The 23,144-nt window shown below is 40.1% G+C and overlaps 1 protein-coding gene and 1 pseudogene across 2 annotated transcripts in view; one reads left to right on the plus strand and one right to left on the minus strand.

The window, feature by feature from the left end:
- The window catches only part of LOC137240152 (prolyl endopeptidase), a 682,234-nt gene that overhangs the window by 380,331 nt on the left and 278,759 nt on the right, over window positions 1-23,144 (minus strand). The gene's annotated exons all lie outside the window — the stretch shown is intronic.
- On the plus strand, window positions 4,700-5,711 carry LOC137239374 (developmentally-regulated GTP-binding protein 2 pseudogene; annotated as a pseudogene).

The raw sequence follows: 23,144 nt of genomic DNA on the forward strand, positions 1-23,144 counted from the left end.
CTGAAGCGTTCCGCGTCGTCACGCTGTTTACCAGTAGGGCGGTGCGATGGGCGGAAAGGACGTGTATCCGCGCCATCCCCGACTTGTAAGCGCGCGAAAGCGCTGTGCATAGGCGAGCGGTTCTCGGGTCTCTCGTGACGTAGTGGTAGCCGGAATCGCGCCGTCTCTAAGCTAACCGATTGGGCTACCTCTGCTGCATTGGCCAGCCTCTCTTCTTCCTCGACTTGCTGGGCCCACGATTTTGTTTGCTCTGTGACGTGGATGGAGAGTACCCCATCCGAGCTCGCATCGTCGTCGAGGTGCTTGCTTTGAGTTGGCGACGGCTGATCCTCGTCCATATTCACTGCAACGTCGGAATCGGTCTTGACTGGGGCATATTTCCAGGCGGTGGAACGGGGATAGGCAGTTAAGACAATAGCGGTGAATTAGTATTGCGCGTAGTCGCTCCTCAGTCGACATACCCCGGTAAATTGGGCACAATCTCACTCCTTGCGGTTTGGTGCACAGACGGCAGGCGATGGTGAACGTATTGGGGGTGCCTCTGTTTTGGAACGTTTGAGTGTAAATCCAGGCATGTCTGGAAGTGGTAGCGTTTAGTAATATCTCTGCATAGGTCCGTTGGGTGGCTAATGGACGGAGACCAAGGGTCGATTCTGGCTGACATATTGGTTGGCGTACTCGGGATAAGGGGTTCATGTGGAATGCATAATCTTATTATGTTATGCGGCAGAGATAATTATACTTTATAAAACCCTTTATATAGATACGCCTAAATGTAAATTTTATTTGGGTAAATATTTCCAACCTTAAATAAAACTATTGAGCATTAACGAAATAAAAACTGTAGTTTTTGTTGTTTTCCTGATGCAGGCAGTACGCGTTTATATACTAGTTGCTATTAATTGTGTAGAATAGGGTATCACGGTAAACCCGTGTATTTTCAACGCCGGTAATTCAGAGTTGGTGAATCAGATTGTCGTTTGAGCGACGTTGTTAAAAAAATATGTGCTACAGGTGTAAAGTGTTCCTCATTCGCTGACCTGGAACACTATTTGTGTTGATTTTGCAATTTTGGGGTGAGAATCACAAATTGTGGTGTGTTTGTTGATTTGTGAAACTGTCAGCTGTTGTCTCTTCCACGTATTGGAATGAGACAGCTGTGCGGCGCTGCCCATTTGGGCAGCGTAACGATACCTAATGGTCATGTCGCGAAAGTGTTTGAGAAATTTCACGTTTCAGTTCTGACGCGAGCTGAACTCTGATAATTACTTCTGGAAATTTTCATTTTTTTTTTTTTTGGTTTTTTTTTTCATAAAGTTTATTTTAGTAAATTACTATTTCATAAAAATTTCTGAACTTTCCTTTAATTATTTTATCAATCTTAAAAATTGTATTGTAATTTCCCATTAGCTTTTCCACAGTTAAGTTTACGCTAATAAGAAACGTGGAAAGGCTTGAAAATTTCACGGTCTTATATAATTTGAAGTTATTTCTTTATAGTTCAAGAAACAGTCTAAAGCTCAGTTGGAGTTTAGAAGAAGGCTTACTTTTCCAAATGAAAATAATAATGGAAAGTGATTTACTAAAAATAACTATTTTGTTTATTTTTTTCATTTTTCGTTTTTTTGTTTTTTTTTTTTAAGTTAAGCTTCCCGTCGACCGCTGTTCATCTGATCAGCGCTTTTGGTTTTACTCAGTTGCTGATGTCTGTCTGGCAGCACCACTTTCTTTCTTTTCGTTTCAGGGCCTCTTTCGGCCATCGTCCTACGCTCCGAATTACATTTTTAAATATGCCGCGGAAATACAATCGCATAAGCTTGGCGGTGCGGTATTATGACGAGGGGGCCTCGTGGTATACCCGTTGTTATCGGTTCTATGAGGGGGTCCTTTGGGCGCGCGCTGACGCTTCTGGCGGGCAAGAGTTTATGTGCCGAGCATGTGGGCACACGCTCAGCTGCCTTACTACGTTAAGGGCCCACCTCAACGGCCACATGGGTTTCGCACCCTATAGATGCAGCTGCGGGAAGCGATAACATTCGGCTTCCTCGCTGTGGTTACATCGGAAGCGAAAACATGCTTCGCTTTAACGTTTTTTTTCCCCCATTTTGATTTTTTTGTAAATATATATTTACCAATAAATTATAAATATGTCTTATTAAATGCTCCGTTTTTGTAAAACACGCTTAATTTCTTCTGGTCCTTATTGGTTCCCCCACCCATTTTTTTTTCTTTTTTATAATTTGGTGGTTTTTTTTTTTTTTTTTTTGTCGAACCATAGCTGTTGGTAGGGTATGTCGGGCACCTACGGAGCTTGTGTATGATTGGTCGGGCTTGTCGGGTTTCGCGGATCCGAATTGTGGTCCCATGGTAACGCCTACCATGTGTTCACCGCTTAAGAAACAAAAAAGGCAATGTCATACGAGTGGCAACCTTATTTCGTTCATTCAAAAATATCATTAATTCATGGAAATGAGTATACAGACATTTTTGAATGAATTTTCATTACGAAGAAAACGTGTACTGGGTAAGTATGCCGGTATCGTTCCCTTTTGATAATTTTATACATTTTTCTAATTTCTTGTTCTTTTATTTCATTTCAGCTGATTACTAATCCTCCTCAAGAGCACGCATTTATTATTTCAAAAAATACGATGATAAAAGCCATGAAACGAAAGAAAATATGTATGAATTGACTTCTTTCGAGAGCGCGCAGAGTTGGAGTTAGCGCGGCAATATCATGTTGGTGATCATTTCAAATGTTCGGAATGTGCTGTAGAAATATTCTCTCAACATATTACCGATCTACAACATCTTTTTACACCTTTGCCATATAATCCTACCTGAAATGCCAAATATGTAGTTTCAAAATTACGCGACGAAATTTTATGTTATCGCCTATATCAAATTTACATAGAAATCAATTAAGTGTTGGATCAATGCAAAAATGCAATAGCATACTAACAAAGACCCATCGAGAACAGCCGCACCGCCAACAGCAACAACTGGAGCATAACATGCGCGTGCAACACCCAACGACACGATTAGAATATGGAAAAGTTTCGCTATTAGTAAGAAGTGCGCTTAATAGAAGAACACAGATTTTATAAATGTATGTACAATCGAAAAAAGGAACGTGTTCTGCTTTTTCGACTGGTACATTTATACTAATCATTCTTTTTGTTTTATTTATTTTCGTTTCAGGTCGAGAAACACAACTATGGACATTGTTGAGGAGCATCAAGTTAAACAGAGCGTCTTCACTATACAATAGCATACTAACAAAGACCCATCGAGAACAGCCGCACCGCCAACAGCAACAACTGGAGCATCACATGCGCGTGCAACACCCAACGACACGATTAGAATATGGAAAAGTTTCGCTATTAGTAAGAAGTGCGCTTAATAGAAGAACACAGATTTTATAAATGTATGTACAATCGAAAAAAGGAACGTGTTCTGCTTTTTCGACTGGTACATTTATACTAATCATTCTTTTTGTTTTATTTATTTTCGTTTCAGGTCGAGAAACACAACTATGGACATTGTTGAGGAGCATCAAGTTAAACAGAGCGTCTTCACTAATAATGTACCGAATATATTTGGTACGGAACCACTAACGTACTACTTAATCCATGGATTTGGAATTTCACTATAATTTGGCTACTATCCCTACTGAGTCTAGTTATGTTAGTGATTAGTTATTTGGTGATACCAGTTAAACCAAAAGATACGTGAAATGTATTAATGGCCTTAAATTAGTTGTGGGTTATTGGGTCAAATGGCTTTGCCCCATTTCGGTAATTGCGTACCTCACAAATGAATTACGGAGCACGTCTTTGATACGCAGCTATTTTTATGCAGGATATTTGTCAGAGTATATAATGAGTGAGATATATCGACAGGGCTATAAGGCACCAGCAGCTAATCAAGCGCAGGGCTGGTCAATTGCAATGAGTGGTGCTAATTTCGAGAGCATCACTCAAGCTCGTTCGGGTAAACTTTCGGTTGAACATATTGTACTATCACCATTGTTGCCCACAATGAAGCTTCCGATGCTAGCTATCTAAGTGTATTCCTGAAAAGGGATTATGCATGGAATTTTGTATATAATTTGTTGCGTGGTGGCGTGAAACCATATCGTCCAGTGGCTGATCGTTTCGGTTCGAATATGCGCAGGCTTCATTTCGTTCTACGGAAGTTGTTGCCGAGGCAAAGAACGATTCCGTGCACATGATGACGGTGAAAATCCAATTCCAGTTGATTTGCGCTCTACCTGTCATAAGGCTGCTTTGCAAGAGTGTGTTGCAAATCTTTCATGAAATGCAACTTTATCGATCAACAGATTTACATGAGAAACGGGATCGTATTTCGCGCGCATCGGGTTGTCGTGGCAATGTGCCTTTATGACGTAACTTCATTGAGTTTGCAATGTCGGGTAACGTACGTACGTGCACGGGACCAAGTTTTCGAAGGCGTTGCTGTGGCTGTTACTCCAAAGGGTCGCGGTTTGATGTGGGTACTCTTCAAAAAAAGGCCATCAGAGTTATTACAGCAGTATCCAGGTAGCTTTCTGCTAACTCGCCGTATCAAATATTGAATTGAAGACGTACAGCTAGTTCCAAGTGCGTAAAATATGCCGATCTTACAGACTCCACAAGTATTTGCGATGTCTGATTGGTGAAGAGGCAACGTCACTGGTATGGTTGAACGTGGCCAGAAGCGCGACACAGAACGTTTCCGCTGTGACGACAACATAATCACTGGGTTATGTATATGTATGGCAACCCTTAACGTTGTCTAATAAATAAATAATAACAAACAATTGACAACTTCGCTTCAGCAAACGAAAATAATTTGATGGAAAAATTATACAAAAAGTATGAGCACAAATATGAGCATTTTGAAGTTGAGATATGTTTGTGCTAACGCAAAAAGACTTCGGAAATTGAAAAAGAAATCGCACGCACGCAAAAGAACAAAGCAAAGCTTGCTAGATATCGTTCCCAATTGCTGGAACCTGCCAACAAGGGAGAGAAAGGTGATGGTTTCGATGTGCTAAAAAAGTGGCGATGCGCGCGTAGCCTTAACTGGTTTTCCTTCAGTGGGTAAATTTACATTGCTCTCCACATTAACCAAAACTGAATCGGAGGATTAACAACGCTTACTTGTATACCGGGAGTCATTGAATATAAAAGTGCCAACATACAGTTGCTCGATTTGCCTGGAATTATTGAAGGTGCCGCTCAGGGCACAGGTCGTGGTCGCCAAGTAATCGCTGTAGCACGTACTGCAGATTTAGTTATCATGATGTTAGATGCAACTAAGCCAAATGTGCATCGCGATTTGCTCGAACGTGAATTGGAATCTGTAGGCATACGATTAAATAAACGTAAACCAAATATTTATTTCAAGCAAACAAAGGGGTGGCGGTTGTAGTTTCAACTCGACTTGCGCTTTAACGCGTTGTAACGAAATAAATAATAGTTTAAAAAAACTAAAAAAACACGCTTTTATAGAAAACGGAACTAAAAAATATAGTAGAAGGTCAAGTAATCGTTTAAAGTTAATCACCTCAAAATAAAAGTATAATAAAATTTAAGTTATTAACAGAATAATTTAATTCAGAGTAAAAATCGTGGGGTGCATTTGACTACATTTCATATTTTTCCTCTCAGATAGTTGCCAATAGAATGATTGTAACATTCAATATCAACCACCCCAAGCTTTTTACTGTGAATTAAATTATTCTGTTAATAAGTTAAATTTAATTACAATTTTATTTTGAGGTGATTAACTATAAACGATTGTTTGACCTTCTACTACTGTTATATACACTCTTTTTTATTGAAAAATATTTTCTATTTTTTAGTTCGGTTTGCTATAAAAGCGTGTTTTCTTAGTTTTTTTAAACTATTATTTATTTTTAATTTTCTAGTTCAAGTAATTTTAAGTTTTAGCCGAGAGTGATGAAACCTCGAAACGCCAGCGGTCCATGGATGAATCCAACCCCACGGCACCGAAAAGGGCCAAGACGCAGGGAGGCTGGACGCGGTCTTTCGCCGAAATTGCCAAGGGTCGGCAGATCATTGGCATTATAGACGAGAGCAGCGAAGATTGCAGGATCCCGAAACAACAGTGGAAGTGGATCGAGGCCGCGCTCGGTACGGTGTCTGTTAAGGTTAAAAATACGACCCTGGTCCACCGCCATCTTACACCGATGCAGGATGTTTCAAGGGCAATGTCAAGCTAATTGCCTGTGACAAGCCAAGTCGGTAAACCTCTATAGGGCCGCCGTCACGCTGATAGGGGCGGTATATCCGGGCACGCGCCTCAAGGTAGTGGAGGCGCGTGATATCCCCTCACGACCAAGGGCTAGAGACTGGGTTCCAGTGACGCCAACGGACCCAGCTGGCATCCTGGAGCTGCTCCAGGAGTACAACCCGCCACAGGTTTGGATAAAACCGAGCTTGATCTCTTCACGAGGAGGTACAAAGTACCAAATCTTACACCGCCAAGAATTGGGGGTCAAGTATTTGGGAGTCATTCTGGATAGAAAGCTATTATGGAGTGACCATATAGTGGAGCGATCCAAGAAGGCAGCAGCAGAGCTGTTCACCTGCAAGAGGGCAATTGGCACCTCCTGGGGATCCTCCCCTAAGGTGACCTACTGTATTTACACAGCTATTGTGCGCCCGATTCTTCTTTATGGTGCCTTGGTCTGGTGGCCTGCACTAGCTAAAAGTACCTATCTTAAAATGCTTCAAAAGGTGCAACGGAGTTCGGAGCTCTGCATTACCGGGGCTCTCTCGGCTCGGATACATAGATACATAGATAGATACAGGCCAAGCTAATAAAATCGTGTTAAAAAGGGCTCCAGTATGCTCTTTCGTAGATGTGCCATGCATCCACTTCTATCATTAATAAAGGAATGCGTTTTTCGCATTATGTGCAAGGTTTCAAATCTACTGCCATTTGGGGTGGTCATAAGTTCAATTGACCTTATGTCCATTAACCTTATGTGACCCCACCATCACATTATTGCATTGTCATCGAGCCTTGATACGTGTGCAAAGTTTCAATCAAACTTATGGCCATTCAAAGTGGTAATAAGGTCAATTGACCTTATGGCCGTTGACCTTATGGCCGTTGACCTTATGTCACTACACCATCACATTAATGCATTGTCATCGAGCCGTGATACGTGTGCAAAGTTTCAATCAAACTTATGGCCATTCAAAGTGGTAATAAGGCCAATTTACCTTATGGCCGTTGACCTTATGTCACCACACCATCACATTAATGCATTGTCATCGGTCCTTGATACGTATGCAAAGTTTCAAATTAATCAGACTTCTGGAAACCGGTGAAAATTAAGCTCAATGATTCCGTTACATAGATACAGGCCAAGCTAATAAAAGCGTGTTAGAAATAGGTGCGCGCTAAAATATTTTATTTTACAGTCAGTAGAAGCTAATAAAGAATTAATTGGTTTTTATTGCAGCTTAACGGCTAGTCGAACAAAATATATTGCTCAATATGATGGCACCCACAGGGCCTCGAGGGGATTATGGAAGAAAGATGATGGTGGGTAGATGTTTTTTCTTTTCGTAAAGTTTGTTTAGGTAATTTGTAAGTATAAAATTTGATTGAAAACCCACGATATGTTGTATTGTTTAAAACAGACAATGTGTACGCAAAAGCAACCGGCCCTTTGTACCTATTTCTGTTGACCCTTTGAACTCCCTTATTTTGTTTGGTGGGCATATAGAGATATAATAAATATCCTGATTGTCAAACCCGCCTTGCGAGATAACCGCGTTAGGTTAACCCATGTAAGGAATGATGTTTCATAATTGTTTCAGGGTTTTAGGCGATATTGGGAATTTTGAGTATCTCGCAATTGGTGTACACACAATTGCACATGCTTTCCCGATGTAAAAGAGAAGAAAATTCTGGTTTGGTGCAGTGCCTCGACTGATCACTGGCACCTTGCGTTGACAATGTAGTCCTTGTTGCTTCGAGAACGGAACAGAATGTCTTCACAATGCCCATCCGTATATGGTTGCATAGTCAAATTTCTAGGTCACCATATATGTTTGGGTTTACATGCATGCCAAATTGTCTAAAATACCATTTTTATACAAGTTATAGTTCTTCTGGATCTAACGTGCTCGCGTTAAGATTGAGGTGTATTAGTAGTAGAGGCTAGGCCATTTACCTCCCCCTACGCCGTAGCAAGAATAAAGGAATGGCTGACCAATACGGGACTGTAATTGGCTAGCCAAAAGACGGAAGTGGTATTAGTAAGCTCCAAACCGTCGGCGAACGAGTTAGTCTTAACTGTCGGGGATCACCAAATCACCTCAAAGGATTCCTTAAAATACTTAGGAGTGCACATTGACTCTAAGTTAACTTTCAAAGAGCACGTCCGAGCGAAGCTACACGTCAGCTATTGTCCACAGTAACCAACTCAATAATACTATACGCAGCACCAGTGTGGTATGGATCTAAACAGACCCATCAAAAATATATATTAGCAGCGTACCGACTTGCTTTTTTAAGAATAGCAAGTGCTTATCGGACGGTGTCCGACGACGCGATCCTGGTTCTAACCCGGAAAATCCCAGTGGACTTACTGGCAAGCGAAATGGCCGATCTGTATAACACTAATACCGAGCGACCATCTGAAGAAGACAAGAAAAGAGCAAGGACACAAACAATAGCTAAGTGGCAAGAACGGTGAGAGGCCTCGAGTAAAGGGCGTTGGACTTTCACATTAGTTTGGAACGTAGCTCAATGGAATGAGCGGAAGCAGGGCGAACTGAACTACCATCTCACGCAGATAATGAGTGGACATGGCGGTTTCAAAGAGTATTTATGGAAGCGTAGGATAGAGGAAGATCCTCATTGCCCAATGTGTACCACGGAGTTAGAAAACACAGAACACGTCATGTTCCACTGCCCCCGTTTCCACGAAGAAAGACTCACCTTGCATGGAGTCTTTGGGGAGGAACCTACCACGAGAAATTTAGTATCACATATGTGCAACAGGAAAGAGTGCTGGACTGCAGTGAGCAAAATGGCATTTATAGTAATGACACGCGTGATGGATGCTGAGAAGGAGCGCAGAGAAATGCGCATGCGAAGCAGTGGCGATTAAATGAACACTCAGAGCAAATAGCGGGAAACTGGACGCAGGGACAACAGTAGGCTCTTAAAAAATGAGAAATATGGAACGCCACCCTGAAGTAGTGCGAAAGTGGTGCCGGGGTGGGCGACGGTTCCAGAACGGGGCTGTTTTTTAGTCTACGGACACACGGTTGCTGCAATTATGGTGCATTGGGCATTTTTCAGCCTCCCCGCAAAAAAAACAAAAAAAAAGCCATTTACCTCGCCCCAGCTTTCGGATTCTGCGAGTTTGGTTGCTGGGGATCAAGCATCGGTGGTACAATAGCTCTTGTTGCTTTGACATAGCCCATTTCATTGGTTTTAGTTGATGCGAAGAGTTTCAGCAGAAATACAGAAAACATGATATTTAAATCAGTATTTATTTTCAAATGATGACTCCCTTTAGCACCGAAATCGAAACTGAAGCGGGCGATTACGCTGATGATACATCATCGGAACCGTTTAGATCCCGTCTACAGTCTTCGCAATCTTCGGTGTACTGATAGAGATTTTCTTCATTACTATAAGAATTCTCCAAGCACATTCCTTTTTTGTAGAATTGATATCGGTGTTTGTTGGGAGGGGGGGGGGGGGGCGTGTAATTGCTGATTCAATGGTATTATGTGGCAGATAGTAGATCTGCGTTAGGATTCCGTTGGCTTCGTTCGCGGTGAATGCGGTGAACGGGAGCTGGGTTATACGGGTTGTTGGCCTCGTTCGGGGTGAACGAGAGCTGGGTTCTCCCTTTCCTTCGACAGTTTCCCGGTAGGTACTCCTTTCATCTCCGTCATCCAAGAGCGCGAGGTTTAAATAATAGTGTAGATTCCCGTGGTGAGCCCGAGAATTCCTATGTGGCACACAATGCTTAGGGAGGTGGGAACCCTCAAGGGAAACCTCACACGGCGAATACTTGTAAGTTAGTTTAGATTGCTAGGTGTCCGATCACGTGACGAGTCCGAGGATTCCGAAGTTGGCACTGAGTGCCGGGGGTGGTTAGGAATCCTCAGAGGTAGCCTCGCACGTGCTGTCAGGACTTTTGTGCAGTTGAAAAATGATTTAAAAAATTGGTTTGGAATAGGTCCGCTCACTTGGCGAGCCCGAGGATTGCGGTGTGGTACACAGTGCTTAGGGAGGGTTTAGGATCCTCAGTGGGAGCCTCCCACGTGGAGTCGGAATTTTGGGTTATTCCTAGGTTGCGCTCTTAGGGTGACGCGATGCGTTGGTGGGAGTCCCTGCCTTGGAGTTTGAGAGGGGGGGGGGGGGGGGGGGGGGTTGTTATAACGGTTGGGAGTTATGAGTCTCCCTCACCCTCACTGGAGGGTGGTAGTAGGACCAATTTCGTGATTGGCCTGGTGGTTTGTCCCCTTGCCGTATCCAGTTCGACGACTCGAGCTCGGTTATGGGGGCCATAGTGAAGGTTGGCTATCAGGCCCAGTCTCCATTCGTCAGGGGGCAGATTATCCTCCTTAATGAAGACTAGGCCCCCCTGTTTGAGGTTTGATTGTGGATGCTTCCACTTAACGCGCTTCTGCAATTCGGTGAGATACTCAGTTTTCCACCGTTTGCAGAAGGTTTGATGCAGCGCTTTAAGTTTCTCCCATCGATTGACGAGTGAAGCGCGATTCTCGCTGACGTCGATCTCCGGTGGAGCTAATAGGTGCCCTCCAACGAGGAAATGTCCTGGAGTAAGTGGCTCCAAGTTAGACGGCTCGTTGGAGGAGGGGCTTAACGGTCGAGAATTGAGACAGGACTCGATTCGACAAAGTAGAGTGCTGAACTCTTCAAGGGTAAATTTGTGATCCAAAGCGATCTTCTTGAAGTGGTTCTTGAAGCTTTTGACCCCTGCCTCCCATAGTCCGCTCATGTGAGGAGCTCCTGGTGGTATGAAATGCCATGTCAGGTTTTGGTGACTGTACTTGGATAGAGTTTGGTTGCTAGCGTCCGCCAGGAAAGCTTTGAGTTCTGAGCGGAGAGCTCTGGAGGCTCCGACAAAGTTGGTTCCGTTGTCGGAGTAGATGTTCTTTGGACATCCCCGCCGAGCAACAAACCTATCGAAAGCTGCCAGGAATGCGGCAGTACTGAGGTCACTAGTGGCTTCCAAGTGAATAGCCTTGGTTGCAAAGCAGACAAAGAGGCAGACATAACCCTTTGACATGCGGCATCCTCTTCCGCTATAAGATTTGATGTCAAATGGTCCGGCAAAATCTACCCCCGCATTGGTGAAAACCCGGAAAAAGGTGGTTCATTCTGGAGGTAGATCACCCATAAGTTGGGTTTGGGTGCGTTTGCGGAATATGGTGCAGGTTTTGCAATTATGTACGACCGATCGGATCATATTTTTGACCCTAAGGATACAATATTGTGTGCGTAGGCGACGAAGCATAAGTTGGTTCTCCCCATGCAGGGTGTCTTTATGGATAAACTGGACAAGAAGTCGTGTGAGCCGGCAGTCATACGGCAGAATGATTGGGTACCATTCACTGTAGGGAAGATCCTTGGCCCCTGAAAGACGACCGCCCACCCTAAATATGCCCTTTTCATCGACAAGGGGAGTAAGAGGCAGGATTTCACTCTTTGAACCGATGAGTTTCCCGGAATTTAAACTCGAAAGTTCCTCCGAATAATGCTTCCGGTGGCCTGAATTTCATCGGGTGAAATGAGGTACGATGCCGCTTTAAAGGAAGATTTTGTCATAGTATTGATTCTTTGGATAAATCTTCGTCATTCTGTGTTATCTTCTTGTAACCAAGAAGGTCCCTGCCACCACAAAGAGTTGTTAACTAACTCCTTCGCTGGTAGTCCTCGGCTAGCCAGGTCTGCAGGATTGGATGCGAATTCTACGTGGTGCCAGGATTGGTTTTCTACCTTTTCTACTATTTTCGTTACTCGATGAGAGACAAAGGTTGGCCAAGAGCAAGGCGGTTTTCTTATACACGCTAAAACAATCGTGGAGTCTGTCCATAGGTGTAGATTGAAATTTTCTAAGCTCAGATTTTCGCGCACTGATTCGATGGTTTCGGGCAGCAAAACTGCACCGCATAGCTCTAATCGGGGTAAGGAAATTGTTTTCACGGGTGCTACTCTTGTTTTTGCTATTAATAGGTTAACGTAGACCTCTTCGTTAAGTGCCCTTTTCTTAGGTACGTTTTCAAGTTCCCAGAAAGCGGTTAGTTGCTTGTCTAGGCAAATTTTGTTAAAAAAGGATACCCGTGTATCACTTGGATTAGGTGCTTCTGCACGACCGGTTAAGCGAGAAGCGTATCTAGAACGTTCTTCCGTATACCGTTTAGTTTTATCTGGGGATAAATGTCGCCTCCAAGTATGAGGTCGACTGGTTCATTAATGAAGAACCGCTTATCCACCAGAATCAGATCAGGGAACGCTTGCAGAGTCGTTGCGCTAACTTTGCAAGTCGGAAGGTCCACTGTTAATTGAGGCAGGACTAGGACCACAGTATCGATGCTTACTAAGGGGTCTGTAAGCGAACCTAACGTTTGGATGAAGGGTTTATTCGCTTTTTTAGTCTTTCTGTTATGAAAGAGCATTCGGACCCAGAGTCTATCAGCGCTCTGGCGGAAAATTTTACTCCATTATAGTGTATATTAACACGTGCTGTTCCTAATAACACCCCTTTAGTGGTGTTAGCATGACACGAAGAGACGTTATTAGCATTATCTTGTCTTTTTTCAGACTCCATCCTTATCCTAGCCTGCTGTGAGGTTGAAGGTGTGTTGTCGATGGCGTTTTGAGTCCACCTTTGAGGAGTTGTCTTCGGTTGTGCTGTCGGAAAATGGAGCAAGGTGTTGAGCCTTGCACGGCAATTGAGTTGGCTAGTGCATCGTGTCACGGTGTGTCCACCCGACAGACAATTCAGACAGTAACTATTGTTTTTTACAAATTCGATTTTTCCTGACGTGGACAACCTACGGAATTTTTGGCAATATCGTAATTTGTGCTCCGTACTGTTGCACATCTTACATGCCGATTTTGGTACGCTGGCTTGGTAAACCCCAAGTTTTGTAGAATTTTCCCTAGAATTCCAATTTTGACTTTTGGGTGCTAGGTTCCACACCCCTGTTCGACTGCCGTAAGATTAAATAAGAGTTTAAGTTGGGTGTTTACTAGGATACGTTTATTTTCATATCTGTCGCTTAAGTTTGTCCAGGCGGTTGCTAACCCCTCGTTTGTTAACGAGCACCTGCCCACTATTTCTTTTGCCTCCCCTTGCGTTTTTTGTTTGAGATAGTATAATTTAGAGGGTTAAGCGCCAATTAAGTAAGTAAGTAAGTATAATTTCTCGACATCTTTCAGATCGGAATTGAGAATGTAAATGGCCGTGAACATGTCTCTAAAGGCCAGCCAGGAAAAGTAGCCGCCTTTAAATACATCCGTATCGCAAGACGGAAGCCGCATTTTATGCCCCGGCGGGAAGAGTCTTCATCCTTTGCTTCATCTTTTGCTGGTTGTGGGGTGATAGCTTCGACTTCAGCTGCCACAGCAGACATGCATTGCAGGTAGCATACGAAGCAACTTTTATTCTTTCTTCTTAGCGAGCTGAGTTCCTCTTTGGACAGCTCAGGATTGCTGAGAAGACTTTCATATGTAGACTTGGTCTTCTACCATAGTGCCCTTAGCTCCTCTTACAGTAGTGCAAGGGTGTGCTTGTTCCGGAACTCGGCCGGGGTGGAGTTGAAGTCTTGTTCAAACTCGACTATAGAATCAGCCAATCTAATATAAGTCTCCAGTTTCTTTAAAGGGTGTCGAGCTTGTATATGCAACCGCAGCAAAAACTATAAGTGCCTTTTTTTTTAGTAGTACAGCTATCAATCCTGCTGAGATTGAATTGTGTAGAATCTTTAAAAACACACGGATTGAAATTCTGATCTGATTGAATCAGTTAACACAGATAGAAATCCGTATGTGAATTTAGTGCAATAAGCAAAAATAACATAATAATGTAAACCACAGATAGAAATCCTGACGAGGATTTAGTGTGTATAAAGTGATATAAAATACAGATTGAAATCGTGAGGAGGATTTATTGTGTATGTAGTGATATGCAGCACAGATAGAAATCCTGAAGAGGATTTAAGGTGTATCAGGTGATATTAAAACACAGACAGAAATCCTGACGAGGATTTAATGTGTCTACAGTGATGTGCAATGCAGAGAAGAGAATCGTCTGCAAATATTTAATGTATCTAAGGTGTGTTAGACACAGATAGAAATATTTTCCAAAAATTTAGCGTGTCTAAAAAATGTTTTAAAACGCAGAATGTAATCCCGGTGTGGATCTAATGTGTCAACCTCGAGATTTGAAACACAAATCGAAATCCGTATGTGAATTTAATGTGTGTAACCTAGAAATTTGAATCCCGACGAGGATTTAATGTGTATACCTAGTGATGTGAAACACAGATAGAAATCCTGACGAGGATTTAATGTGTACACAAAAAGTGTGATGTGAACGCTGATGAGTATTCCCGAGTAGCCAACCAGGGTATCTTTCCCAATATAAATAAGAAAATAAATTTGTTTATCCAACTTAATGTGGAAAATTACACTTTTAATTATTTATTATAAAAACGCTGAAAAAATACAGACCATATAATATGCAGCGATCATTATAAATTGTGTTTGTAAGCAATTGTGTCGGGGAATTACCCGATAGTCAAAAGGCGTTGTGTGCTTATTAAACACGAAATCTAACAATTTCACTTGCTTTGCCTTTTTTTGTAACTATCACGGAATGCACCTTCCGTACGTAAAATCACGTAAATAAAAAAATTGTGCTACTAAGCAACCACGTACCTTGTGTTTCTAAAGTTGATCGTTGGGCTGCGCTGTGTTGATGGGATAAATGGACTGTATGTGATGTGATCTCGATATTAATGGACTGTATGTGATGTCGATGAGTGGACTGTTGATGCTGTGATGATGATGTGATAATGTATTGACGGATTGTAAGTGATGATTTTGATGACGGGATGATTTTGTGATACTGTACTGACTGTATGTGTGAGATAGCGAGTTACTATTTGTGCTCTCGCTGGCTGCTGGTTGATTTTAATGTTGTTGGAGATAATAAATAACCTCTTTCAATTTTGTTCACTTTATCTAAAATGGGAAAATTGACAAAAATTTAAAAAGGTGCTGTTTTCTCTGGGATTTTTGAAGGATGTGTCTGAATATTAATTTCCTCGGCGCGTAATGACCAAATGTTGCGGGGGGAATTTGGCACCCGGGACGTGGGGCGCGATCGCACGCAAATAAAAAGAAAAGATAAGACCGAGTTAGTATCACACAATAACAATTTTTATTAACTATATTAAAGGAGAACAACTATTCGCTTTGTTTATTGAAAGGGTTTAATTAACTCAAATACAAAGGGCATTTGCACATTTAAATTTAGGCAAGTGATTAATTGCAAATCTAAATTAAATGACAATTGCAAGTGTTAAATTGTAAAAAATATATAAACCCACAAAGCAGAGAATTAATTACATGCACACTTTACTATGCACTTGGCAATTCGAATTCATATAAATAGTTATTTGCAATATTAATTCACGGAAAAAAGAATTGCTTAAATGCACAGATAATGAAATTAGATACTTGCAATATTGATTCACAATGCAAATTATTAAATAGTGAAGATGGTTGGCTTAGATTACTCACCTTTGAGATAGCTGCTGGCGCTCGAACGTTCTAAACAGAAGTGAGAGTGAAAAAAAGGAAAAAGCCCACGGCACCTGCCGATAGCCAACTTTCGTCGAGTTTTTCCGCTTCGAAGTTAGCGATTGGCCGTTACCGGTAATAAAAAAGATAAAATTGGTGCGCGCGTTAGGGTTGTCCGTAATATTTAGGCTGGTGGCCTAAACAATCGTGAAACCCAAAAATTACAAATTTTCGAAAGAAAAATGCTTGGCCCCGGAAAAATAATGCTCTTTTTGCCCGTTTCCTACCAACTAATTATGCCCCTTATGACAATGTTTGAATAATAATTGTAATAACATAAAAAAAAATATATAAAAACAATAATATTATCCGATTTAATGCCGGAAAAGCTCCTCCCTCCGCCTGTGTTTGTTGTTACTTGTCTTACCAAAGTATGCGAACTTAGCCCCAAAAATATGCAAATGTTGCTACCAGCTTTGTTGTGATTGTTGCCAGTGTTTTTCCCTATAGTCGTTTTGCCAAAAATCGTCTAGTACCTTTTTTTCTTGTTGTATGTGTTGACGTGGCTGTTGTTGTCGTTGCGGCTCAATGTCGCCGGTGAAAACTGCTATCGATGTTGAATAGTTCATTGTGTCTTTGCTGTTGTTGTTGCGGCTCAAAGCCGCCGGTGAAAATGCTATATGCCAAGTTCCAAGTTCGGGTAGATGATTCTGTTGTTGGGCGGTATGTCGCCACTATGAAGAACTTGTTGTTTTTGTTGTTGGTGTGGTGTACGCCGGTAAAATAAAAATGTAATGTAGTGCTTTTCTATGCGTAATAATTGTTGTTGGGCGGTATGTCGCCAATTTACAAACGTTGTTGTAGTGGTTGTTGGGCGGTATGTCGCCAAGAAAAAAGTATATGCAGGTGGGGGTTGGTGTTGCGCCGCCAATCTAACAAAAATGGTGTTGTTGTCGCCGAGCGGTATGGCGCCAATATAATGTAGTTGCTGTTGGGCGCTGTTTCTCCAATATAAGAAAGATGGTACGGGGGTTGTCAGAGATGCTATTGTGGTTGCTGCGACCGTATGCTGCCAATATAAAAATGCTATAGTGGTTCTTGTTGTGGAGTGCGCTACCAAATTAAAGATGTAGTGTAGTCAGTGGTAGTTGTTGCCGGGCGGTATGTAGCTAAAATAGCCGTGCCCAGTGGATCCTTTCCAAGGAGGAATCACGCGTGTAGTGTCCTGTAAAGAAATGTAAATGAAACCCTGCTAACAAAATCCACAGAGAAAAGTGTATCTATGTACATACATATGTATATATATACATAGTTACCTATGAATTTCATGCCTGCATAGTCACGTACTCATCACCATACATATATTTCTATGTAGGGGTGTATATTTAGATGCAACTTTTCTTTTGGCTTGCTTGGAAGATAGGCAAGGTTGAAGCGCCAGCTCCCATCACGCATGCCAGAACAACAAAAAATACAAAACTCGACATGGCCCTACCCCTTGTAAAATATGTTGGCTGGAAATTGCTTGCAGTTTTCTGACCGTATCGCGGACACTTAACGACGCGCACTGCTTTTTGAAAAAAAATCGATATAAACCGCGCACTACAAAATTTGTGAACTTTTTTTTTTCACTTTAAAAGCGTTCAAAAGCGCGCACTTCACTTTGAATTACTTGACTTGCACTGGGCACTATTAACACAAGACTTTGGCCCGTTGACTCATTTCTCCCCTTCTTATAGCCACCGCCGTGGTAAGGAACGTCACCCAGAAACGGAAAGTTTTTACCATTACATGCCAAACTTTCTTTTCGGCTTTCCCGTATTTTCCATCTATACCATCATGCACTCATACATTCACACGCTTACCGCTCCACAAAACGAGCACCTACACCGATGCATTTGGTTCGTGCCTTGACCGCTCACACTGATGCATTCACACGCTCATAGCCTTGCACAAATACATATCTACACACCAGAACAAAACAAACACATAGCTACCTGCTAGACTGTTAGCAACATAGTGAATGCTGCTAATAACCTGATGCCAGCGCGCAACATCTTATTAAATTAGTCTCTTTCTCAAAACAAGAAGGTTGTTAAAGGAAATTTTTCATTGTCTCGGTGGAGAAAGCTAGCAAATGGCATTATGATAGCCATAGCTGGTTATGAAATATTTATTTTTCGAATTCATACTATTGATCATAGCAATGGCTATGATGCTCAAAAATTATATCAAGATTAAATTTAGACAACAAAAGCGTTCAAGAGCGTGTTTAAAACATCATTTTAACAAAAACCTTATTACCTTACTATTGAAAACCCATTTCCAATCAATAGCCTTCAAAACACCTCAATGAACAGTACATACAGCTTCATCAGCGCTGTCTAAGTTCAATGGCAAACCAAGAATTTTAATAATTTTACAGAAAAGAAAAGTGCATGTACTCAATCTTCAGCTAAATGGCTAAATATGTACAAAATATTTCTCTCTTGATAAGTACAGGAGCAGATACAATTCGATAGTAATATCACGATTAATACTTCAAAAAGTACATAGCAGGAAAAAAAGTGGAAACATACATTAACCAGCCAATAAAAATATTTCCAACAAGAAAAAAAAACAAGAAAAGAAAAAATGGAGAAAAAAAAAGAGTCACAAAGAGAACGTTATTATAAATAAAGCGCTTAATAAATAAATTTGCAATTAGACATGTTGCGCTCGTTTTCATCCAAAAGAATAGAAAATTTGTAGCATAATAAATACAAGCAACCCGACTGTTGAGGAAGTTATTGTCTTAGGACAATATAGACAAATTGGTCAAGAATAATGAATACTCGAGTAAGCAAATTTAAAAATAAAAATAAAAATAATATAGGTACCCAAGTTCTCAAAGATTTAATAACTGAATTAAATCTGGAGGTTATGACTGTGACAATCCCGGAAAAATTAAAATAAATTCTTCATAAATATCATAACATAGTGACTGCTGCTAAAAACCTGATGCCAGCGCGCAACATCTTATTTCCGCTGCAACATTGTGCTCACTATAGCTACAATGTTGCCAATACGCGATGTTATTAGGTTAGTGGCAACATTGCGGCATAAGGCACGGCCCTGGACACAAAACACATAAACACATATACACGCTGGCACTCATTCCAGGCAGTATGAAGACAGGCTGTCGTTACAAGTATTCTTTGGACAGCCACTGAACATCCGTTTAGTGGTGAGCTAATGTAAGAAGGCGACAACTTGGTTAGGCCACTCTGACATACTCGGTTTTAGGGCTAGCTGGGGGATCCTTCATCGGCAGCGTCTGTGCGGCTGTAAAGCAAGGTGCGGCGGGCGTCTGTTTTAGATAAAGCGGCAAGTAATATTTTCATCCCCGCGCTCAGCGGATTGTGCAGTGGGCTTCGAACTCGCCATATAAAACCACACTCCAAAGAAAAGCAACGACAATCCTTAGATAAGAAGGCAATCCTCTTCTGATGACAACCATGGCAAACGTTTAAAGGACAATGATTTGAGGGCATGGACCTGGAACGCCCGTTCCTTGCATGGGATTGGTGCAGATGCCAGGCTAGTTGATGTCCTCGTCAAAGCAAAATCTGACATCAATGATAGATGATGCTTCGACTAAGAAAGTGTTTTTACCGGAACCCGCCTATGGAAGCACAAGAAGGGGGCGGCCTCCACTCCGCTTGAAGGACCAGGTGGAGAACGATTGAAATTCCCAATTGGCGGCAGCTGGCCGAGAGAAGAAGCGATTAGCGCGTCTTGTTGGACGGCCATAACATTTAAAACGGTTAAGCGCCAATTAAGAATGTAAGTAAGTAAGTACATTTACAAGTATGTATGTATTTTCATTTCATATAAGCTTGACATAAGTACATACATATCCAAGCTTTAACGTTAGAGAATTTTTATGTAGGTACGTTAGATAACTATTGTAATCTCGACTCGAGAAAATTGTTCGAAAAATAGGTTAGTAGTCAAGTGGAGAATGATCCCATTAGAGAAAAAAGGATTCCATTAGATAAATTGTAGCATTCAATTATTCACTCATTCATTCAGTCATTCATTCATTTGCACAAAGACATATTTTCGTTCTGGTATGTCTTGAGGTGCATTGACTTTTACATACATGTTCATTCATTTGTATATACATAAAGTCTACGTCTCGTAACTTGAGGCTTCTATTTCAAATTACTCACTACAAACCTTTGCCTACACACAATTTATTACCACGACAATTACCATACTCTATTCCGTTTTTGCTTACTATGCATTTCCTACAACTAATGATATTTGCGCTGAGTTTGCGTTTCCCACCGAGCCGAATATATGTATCTACGCAGATCATATTTTGAACACTTAGTATGTAAGTATGTAATAATGTAAATATGTATGTAGGTAGCTCATAAGAATTAATTAGAATAATTTTGTATAAATACTAAGGTAACTTCGTCAATAAAAACAATTATCGTTTGGACATGAAACGTGTAACTATGTTTTACTTTTTAATTATTATATGGCGATCATGCCAGCTCTGCTTAATAATTAGCAGACTGCTATTTAAAAAGCAGTCTGCTAAACATCTTTAGCAGGACTCCACATTTTTTGTATACTATATGGCGATCCTGCCAATTCATGTATTGTCAGCCGATTGCTATTTTGAAGCAGACTGCTAATCTCTTGAGAGAATCCTGCCGTGCCTGCTACAATAGCTCAAGCAGGACAACCACCTACTATATTAATTGATTATCCTGCCAAGTACTATGAGCAGACTGCTATTTTGAAGAAGATTGCTAAACTCATGAAAGAACGCACACATGAACTTAATCCCGATGATATATTATTTTCGAAGTATTTGACCACATATAAAGAACTTCCGACGGCACACTCAGGTGATACAACTTCTTTGAAAAAGTCTACATGCTACAGTCAGAGAAAATAACCAACGAAGAAATTCAAGAGGGTTGCAAAGCCCTTAAAAGCATATCATTAAATAGGTAAAGACTGGCAGCTTAAAGCATAATTGTAGAGCGGAATACACAACAATTTGAGTTGCATTAATAAACAAACAATTTGAATGACTGTTTGAATATCAGCAATAAACAAACAATTTAAATGGCAGTAATGAACAAACAGTTTGAATGACAACGATAATCACACATTTTGACTGGCAGCAATAAACAAACAACACGACTGGCAGCATTTAAATAATAAGTATAAATTAGAACAATTTTGGCAACTTCACGGTTGCTCAACCAGTAGCAGAAATTTTTAGTTTCTGCTTAGGAAATCTTTTTGAGAAAAAAAAATATAAAAATTTTGGTAGTTATACATAAATCTAAGGAAAAAGCTTAGGAAAACATTTTTTTTAATTTCTGCTAAGTTTTTTTTTCAGGAAAATAGTTTCTTTAAAATGGAATGCTTTAGGTTCAAAAATAACTAATATAACTAAGGCAGATCAATGAAAATGAAGAACAATAGAAAAAATATGAAGTCCAAAGTGGCATAGAAAATGAAATAGAAATAAAAATATCATATAAACGAATTTAGTATAGAAAATAATTTTAAAACCCTAAGTTTGTTAAGTAAGAAAAAATAAATTATGATATTTTGAAAAAAAAAAAATATACAAACAAGAAAGTTGTAAAATAAAATTTTTATCAAGTTGGAATGCCTAGAATAAAGAACAAAATCAATAATTTTATTAAAGCTTAAATTAGTCTCTTTCTCAAAACAAGAAAGTTATTAAAGGAAATTTTTCATTGTCTCGGTGGAGAAAGCTAGCAAAAGGCATTATGATAGCCATAGCTGGTTATGAAATAGGAAAAGAAAATTCAGGAAATACTGAAAGTAAAGTAGCAGAGAACAGATTAGGTAAATATGAACCACCGATTTTTGGTTAGTCGTTTTATTTTTCGAATTCATACTATTGATCATTGCAATGGCTATGATGCTCAAAAAGTATATCAAGATTAAATTTAGACAACAAAAGCATTCAAGAGCGTGTTTAAAACATCATTTTAACAAAAACCTTATTACCTTACTATTGAAAACCCATTTCCAATCAATGGGCTTCAAAACACCTCAATCAACAGTACATACAGCTTCATCAGCGCTGTCTAAGTTCAATGGCAAACCAAGAATTTTAATAATTTTAAAGAAAAGAAAAGTGCATGTACTTAATCTTCAGCTAAATGGCTAAATATGTACAAAATATTTCTCTCTTGATAAGTACAGGAGCAGATACAATTCGATAGTAATATCACGATTAATACTTCAAAAAGTACATAGCAGGAAAAGAAAGTGGAAACATACATTAACCAGCCAATAAAAATATTTCCAACAAGAAAAAAAAACAAGAAAAGAAAAAATGGAGAAAAAAAAAGAGTCACAAAGAGAACGTTATTATAAATAAAGCGCTTAATAAATAAATTTGCAATTAGACATGTTGCGCTCGTTTTCATCCAAAAGAATAGAAAATTTGTAGCATAATAAATACAAGCAACCCGACTGTTGAGGAAGTTATTGGACAATATAGACAAATTGGTCAAGAATAATGAATACTCGAGTAAGCAAATTTAAAAATAAAAATAAAAATAAAATAGGTACCCAAGTTCGCAAAGATTTAATAACTGAATTAAATCTGGAGGTTATGACTGTGACAATCCCGGAAAAATTAAAATAAATTCTTCATAAATATCATGACGATTCTGGCTTCGACACACAAGATCTGATAAATATATTTCTGGAAAATATGAAAAAATGTATGAAAAATATATAAAAAAATGTTGCATCCACTGTGCCCATTGGTTTAACTACTTTTCACTATACAACTACTTTTTGCTCTTGCAGCAACTAAATCTACCCAATCTACCGTATATAATACGCGTAGAAATCTCGCTTTTTAGAACAATGTCATGTTCAACCGATGATGACTATAATCATCTTATTCTATACATTTAATTTTAATTTGAAATGAACTACCAATACAAAAGCTTTATTTGACTATTTTCATCTAGGAAAACCTCGCCTTTTAGAAAGATCATAATTTTAGATAACAGGATTCTTTGTATCCAGTTAAGTTAGATAGTATATATGGGATCCCACAAAGTAGACAACGTCGATAAGAAAATTAATCTTACATTAATTCCCTTTAGACTACAAAACATGGATAGGAAAAAATAAGTTTACATAACAAATTAAGCCTTCAAAGTACTAAATATCAATAGAAAAAATATTTTTACATTTACTATTTATAAATTGGAACATATCGATAAGGAAAA

Source organism: Eurosta solidaginis, chromosome 2 (assembly GCF_040869045.1).
Source record: "Eurosta solidaginis isolate ZX-2024a chromosome 2, ASM4086904v1, whole genome shotgun sequence".
Classification (NCBI taxonomy): domain Eukaryota; kingdom Metazoa; phylum Arthropoda; class Insecta; order Diptera; family Tephritidae; genus Eurosta; species Eurosta solidaginis.